We start from the raw sequence: 6,153 nt of genomic DNA, 5'->3' as shown, positions 1-6,153 counted from the left end.
ACACGCACACACACGCACGCACGCACGCACACACACACGCACGCACGCACACACACACGCACACACACACACATGCACACACACACACACTAGGCCTCTCATATGATGGAGGATACAGTAGACACTAGGCCTCTCATATGATGGAGGATACAGTAGACACTAGGCCTCTCATATGATGGAGGATACAGTATACAGTAGACACTAGGCCTCTCATATGATGGAGGATACAGTATACAGTGGACACTAGGCCTCTCATATGATGGAGGATACAGTAGACACTAGGCCTCTCATATGATGGAGGATACAGTATACAGTAGACACTAGGCCTCTCATATGATGGAGGATACAGTAGACACTAGGCCTCTCATATGATGGAGGATACAGTATACAGTGGACACTAGGCCTCTCATATGATGGAGGATACAGTAGACACTAGGCCTCTCATATGATGGAGGATACAGTATACAGTGGACACTAGGCCTCTCATATGATGGAGGATACAGTAGACACTAGGCCTCTCATATGATGGAGGATACAGTAGACACTAGGCCTCTCATATGATGGAGGATACAGTAGACACTAGGCCTCTCATATGATGGAGGATACAGTAGACACTAGGCCTCTCATATGATGGCCAATATCAGAGGATGATGCCAGCTGGTGAGGATAAGAGCAAGGCCAAGTCACAGGTAGACATTGTATGCTATGAAGTAAACAGTGTTTGGAATAACGCCGTTTAAAAGAATGGCGTTAGGTAACAACGTTATTTTTTCAGTAACGGGGTAATCTAACTAATTACTTTTCCCGTCGTTACAACGCCGTTAACGTTACTGGACGTTAAATGCAGTGCGTTACTATTGCATTGATTGAATAAACTGTGTAATCCGAACGCACCCCTGGCTCACAGCTAGTGAGGAGGTGGGTTAATAACTACGTAAGCGATTATGATTGGCTAAGGCAGAGTCATGTTTCATGGTAGCCAATCAGAGCCAGTGTTTTTACACACTTGCCAGCACACGCGCCACACACACAACAGCTAAAGTAGAGATTCGACGAAACAGCAGAGGTCTGGTAGCCTGAGGGTGTGTCTAGATTTCTGGGCTAGAGATCTGGAGCAAACCGATGAAAAGTTGGCATTTTCAAGGTGGAGATATAAGCACTACCAGGTTAGGAATTTCACGGCGGCCACGACGGCTGTGATGCCCCTTTGAAAATCAGAGGTTTACAGGCCACGGTGGCCTTGGTGCCCCCTTCTTTCAATATTCTGCTTTGTGTCCTACTAATAGCGATTTTTATTTAGCCTATGGCCTGTCAAAATAATCTTAGCATTCACAGCGCAAATGAATTTAGTCTTTTACACAGTGGAGAAAGTGACAGCGCAAGAAAGAAAGTGCGTCCAAATTCACCCATTCTTCTCAGTTGAACTACTCACGAAGTAGCTTCATCACACAAACATCACAAGTATCACATGAAAGAGCTTTTTCTCAGCTTTTAATCGATGTTAGCTGCTAATTGCTGTGGTGAAAGGTTCGCGAGAAAAGTAAATAATATAACTAGACTGCATTTCCGGCGGGAACTGCAAAAGTGTGCTTGCCCTGGTCCGGTCACCAACGTGAGCAGACAGTGGCATACGCTATGCTGAACCTGGCTTGATCCAAGCATTCTAACAGTGCCTTTCAGTGTTGGAGCAGTGGCAATATCTCAAAAGCTCTAGGAGAGGGCTATTCAACTATTGGCTTGCGGGGTGAATGCGGTTCGTTGGATTTTACCTGTGGCCTGCCTTTGAATTTAGCTTCTATGACTAAGATCAAATCAATAAAATAAAACAACAGCAGTGATTGGCTGCAAAAATAAATAATGTCACGCGTCTTGCACCTCTCAAACTGGGCTATCAGGTAACCTAGAAGAATTGAAATTATGAAATATGACTAAGGAATTCAAATGCTGCTTGTTTGTCAGGATACTTTTTCACTGATTTATTTGAAAAATATGAGCTATGAGTGTGAATGTTATATATTCCATCCCCTAATTTTGTTTTACTGGTTCATTTGACAAATAATCTATATGGATTTGCTCTATAAAGACCTTATGTCTGTTTAGGATTGTTTTGAGAGCCTATTGATGTATCTCAGAATAAAGTAATATCCACAACATTAGTGATGTTTTCTTGTGTGTGTGAATGTATTTTACTTAACTCATTAAATGTAGCTGAATACTCATGAACGCATGTCTCTAATAGCCACAATAGGAGTAATTTTAGCAACACTGTATTTTGTGTGGCCCACAACGACCCAGTGGATCATGAAAACGTGCCAAAATTCACATTCCTTGCTTGATGTTGGTACATTAATCCCATTCAGATTGCCACTTATCTGTGATGTAAGAGTTCAGAATAGGTTTAAGGTCTGGGGCACGGATTTGACATTCTGTGACTTCTTCATTGAGGACTTGCTTAGCAGCACTGTCCGCTTTCTCATTTCCCCTCAGACCAACATGGCCTGGGACCCAGCAAAAAACTACACTCAAGTTCTGGTTCTTTAGACGTTCTAGTTGATCAAGCTCAGCTTTGGTTGTACTTTTTGCGTGACATTAAAGCCTACTGGAAAGATTTTTAATTGCAATTTAATTGAATGCAATTTACTTTTACGATTAAATAAAATTAATTTATCCCTCTCACCCATAGTTTTCTATTTATTTACAAATCGACATAGGCCTACTGTAATTACATTTATACATAGTTATTCTACTGATCTTTATACTATTCATCCTGCACATAGACTTATTCTTACTACTCTTATAATGTTGTTTCTGCACTACAATGACACTGTTTCCACACTGCACATAGCTGTATGTTATGTACATATCTGTTATATATTTGTCATATTGAATATCCATATTTATTCTGTTTTATTATATTCTGTTAATACACTGCATATATCTATATTATTATTTCTACTATTATAATGTTACTACTACATCTACATACATTATTATAGTGGATGGAATCCACTATCTTGAAATCTCCTGGCTTCTTCTTCTTCTTATTATAACCTTTTCTTTTTACCTTTTCAAGAATTAATGCGACTCTAACCGCTTAACGTACAGACATGTTGAAATAACCGTTCTGAAGGTCTGGAGTGGGGCAAGAGAGTTATTTTTTCAGATTTTTAAAAAAGTTTATACTTTTTGAGAAATAAGGGATTAAAAATGGTAAAAAGCTCATTTTTCCCCCATAGACTTCAAAGGCTGTGATGTCATAATGGCCTAAAGGCAGCTGCGCTTGTTAAAGGTGCGATTTGTAGGATTGTTACCGAACGTTCTGTTGGCCAAAATCAAAACACTGGTGAACGTTCTCAAGACTACCAGACGCGAGCCTCTTCTGGGTTGCCAGATGTAATGAAGACTTAGCTAACGTTAGTTGACCTGCAGCTGCTTTAACGTTTCTCCAACCATGACCCAGCTACACATTACGGAAACAGTGAAAACAAAAAATACCTCTCTAACCAACGTAACATATGTAGCTGAAGTTAGCGATGCAGATGAAGTTTAGCATAGGCTACCTGTTGTGGAGAAATATGGCCAGCTCTGCGTCAGACTTGATATTCTTCGTTTGACGAAGACGTCACCATCTCAGGAAGCTCCTCCGATGTCCACTTAATTTGTTTCTTGTTTTAATTTTGGAAATTTGCCTGCCTCTTGTAGGCGTTCATGACTACAACTGACAGCTGTTGACAGTTGGCCTTTGCTAATTTGGCAACCCAAATAGGAGAACGCGCTAGCCCATTATTAATACGCTATTCTAGCTTTCGGGGTTTCACGGGTTAGAGTAATGTTGTCAAATAAGCCATTACTTCAATTCATCATGTTTCCTTACTCTCTGACAACATATGGTGATCATTTTTGGAATGGTTACAGTTTATTTTCCATTATTTCCTACATACTGGACCTTTAAGCTCCCAGAGAAGTTCCCGGGCTAATTAGAACACTGGCACAGGTGTCACCTGTGAATTCAATGCCTGACGCACAAGGTTTTTTGGTACAAGGGTTTGTATGAACGCAAAGATTAAGTGATTCAATGTTTTTCAGGAATCTCCCCACCAACATTAACCCAGCAGCTTTCCATCCACTATTGTAATTCCTCTGGCATTACATTTCTAGTTCTACTTATTGTATGAGATAACTGCTAATACACTGCACATATTTATATTTAATTCATATTACTCTAAACCACCTTCTGTAAATCAACTGTATACTACTGTCTACATTGCACTATATTTCTTGACCTGTCTCTGTATATTTCATCACCTTTCTATACTTTGCATCACATTGCATGCATACTGTAGCTACATGAATCACAGCTAAGATCCTTGGTTGCTATGAAGACCAGTCGTCCTAAATGGATGGTTGCTATGGCCAAAGGCCAGTTATCTCTGCCGTTGTCAAGCGGGCATATCCTAACTTTATCTTATTTTAAACATCTCTATTTTACTTAGCCTACTTCCATACAGTGACTCCCATTAAGAAGTGGCCACTTCATTCGCGCTTACCGTGATTCACGCAGCAACATTATTAAATGAATCTGTCACCATATGCCTATGCCAACGTTTGCAAAGAGGAGAATCTTTTAATTTGATTCACAATGAAACGTTACATTTAATGTACATGTAAACAATGAGTAGGCTAGTTTTGGTTGTTGTTGGTGGTGTTACTGCATCCCTTAGTTATGCCTACAATGCAAAATTGTTCCCTCGTGATTGTTAGACGCATTTCAAAACATCGCGACGTGAAATGCCACCACAAAACATTGTTTGTGAATCGGTCTTATTAGGAGTCCTCGCTTAAGCTGTCACAGACTCAGGCGCTACTTTTAGGGCTAAAATGCTTCCTGAATTACTCTTAGTAAAAAAAAAAATAGGAGTCCTAAAGTTACGAGTGACGAAGTTACGAGTACAAGCATCTCATATCAAATGACCATGGCATTACGCTAAGCAACATAAATCCCATAACGTTACAGCAACATCTCCTCCCTATGACATAGATAGCTAGCTTCTAGCCACACAAGAAATGAATGATGTTAAATCTCCGCTTAGCATTTTAATAACAGAAGGGGCACATTTATGTGGACCACTACAACATGACTCATTATGTCTGTAACTGTATAAAACACTTACTTGAATCATAAAGGAAGCACACCATCCAGCACATACACATGGAAACCGATATTTTAGGTACTTGGCCACGAATTCAAAACGTGTCTCTCTGAAGCTCTGTTCTAGAATCTTTGCTCTGAATGCTGTGTCGCTAGGCAACATCAAATAAACAAAATGAGTCTTTTCAAGGTATTAAAAGTGTACGTGTGATTACGAATGGATGTGTGTGGTTTGCAATTAGAATAAACAAGAAATAACATTTCCAATAATTTCCCATGATAAATTACATAATATTTGCACCTTCCTTACTTGTGAAGCTCACACCGTATTTCAAGTACACTAGTGAAATGTAATACAACGTTGCCACCTAGCGTTCACATGTAGTCTATTTAACATTAACGTGACATTGCTTGCTTATTCTTTCGTCAACTCCATGCTTTTAGGAAAACAATCTTTTTATCATAGTTCCCTCTTCAATGAGCGATTACCAGCTCGTTTTTGTAACAGCGATAGCTGTTTATTGTCCCTAGGTTTACAGAAACACCTATTCATATTAATACGTAGCCTATGGAGTGCTGCCGACCACTGTTCATTACGGCCCAGAATGCCTTGCATGTCTTTACAACAAAACAACACAGTAAAACCTAAATGCCCGTAAACATATGCATTTGCATACTTGTAACATTTTTAATAATACTCTCCCATCATGATATTTAACAATAATGAAAAATTGAATTTGAATACCGTCAATGTGAAAACAACTCTATTATGTAAGCTATATATAACTACTGTTCTCCTTGCTAATTCAGTTCATAAGTCAATACTATCCCCATTGCAGAGCAAGGATTTCATGAGTGGGCTAGGTTTGCCCGGAGACATTGTGGCTGTCTATAGATAGGCATTGAGCACACTTGGAAGGCATTGTGATACAAGGTGGATGGTTAGAGTTACCAAATTCCTCTGGGTGGTATGCAAAATGATGGAAACTTTTGGAATATTTCTT

The 6,153-nt window shown here is 39.6% G+C and overlaps 1 protein-coding gene across 2 annotated transcripts in view; it reads right to left on the bottom strand.

Annotated features, from left to right (window-relative positions):
* Positions 1-5,208, bottom strand: part of sbf2 (SET binding factor 2) — a 104,030-nt gene extending 98,822 nt beyond the window's left edge. For both annotated transcript variants that reach the window (XM_042073823.1, XM_042073826.1), the window contains exon 1: positions 5,172-5,208. The gene's annotated coding sequence lies outside the window, so the exon portion shown is untranslated. The remainder of the gene's footprint in view (positions 1-5,171) is intronic.
* Between the last annotated feature and the right edge of the window lie 945 nt (positions 5,209-6,153).

Source organism: Alosa sapidissima, chromosome 20 (assembly GCF_018492685.1).
Source record: "Alosa sapidissima isolate fAloSap1 chromosome 20, fAloSap1.pri, whole genome shotgun sequence".
In the NCBI taxonomy this organism is placed as follows: domain Eukaryota; kingdom Metazoa; phylum Chordata; class Actinopteri; order Clupeiformes; family Clupeidae; genus Alosa; species Alosa sapidissima.
The sequence above is the reverse complement of the archived record's forward strand: the minus strand, read 5'-3'. Positions and strand labels throughout refer to the sequence as shown.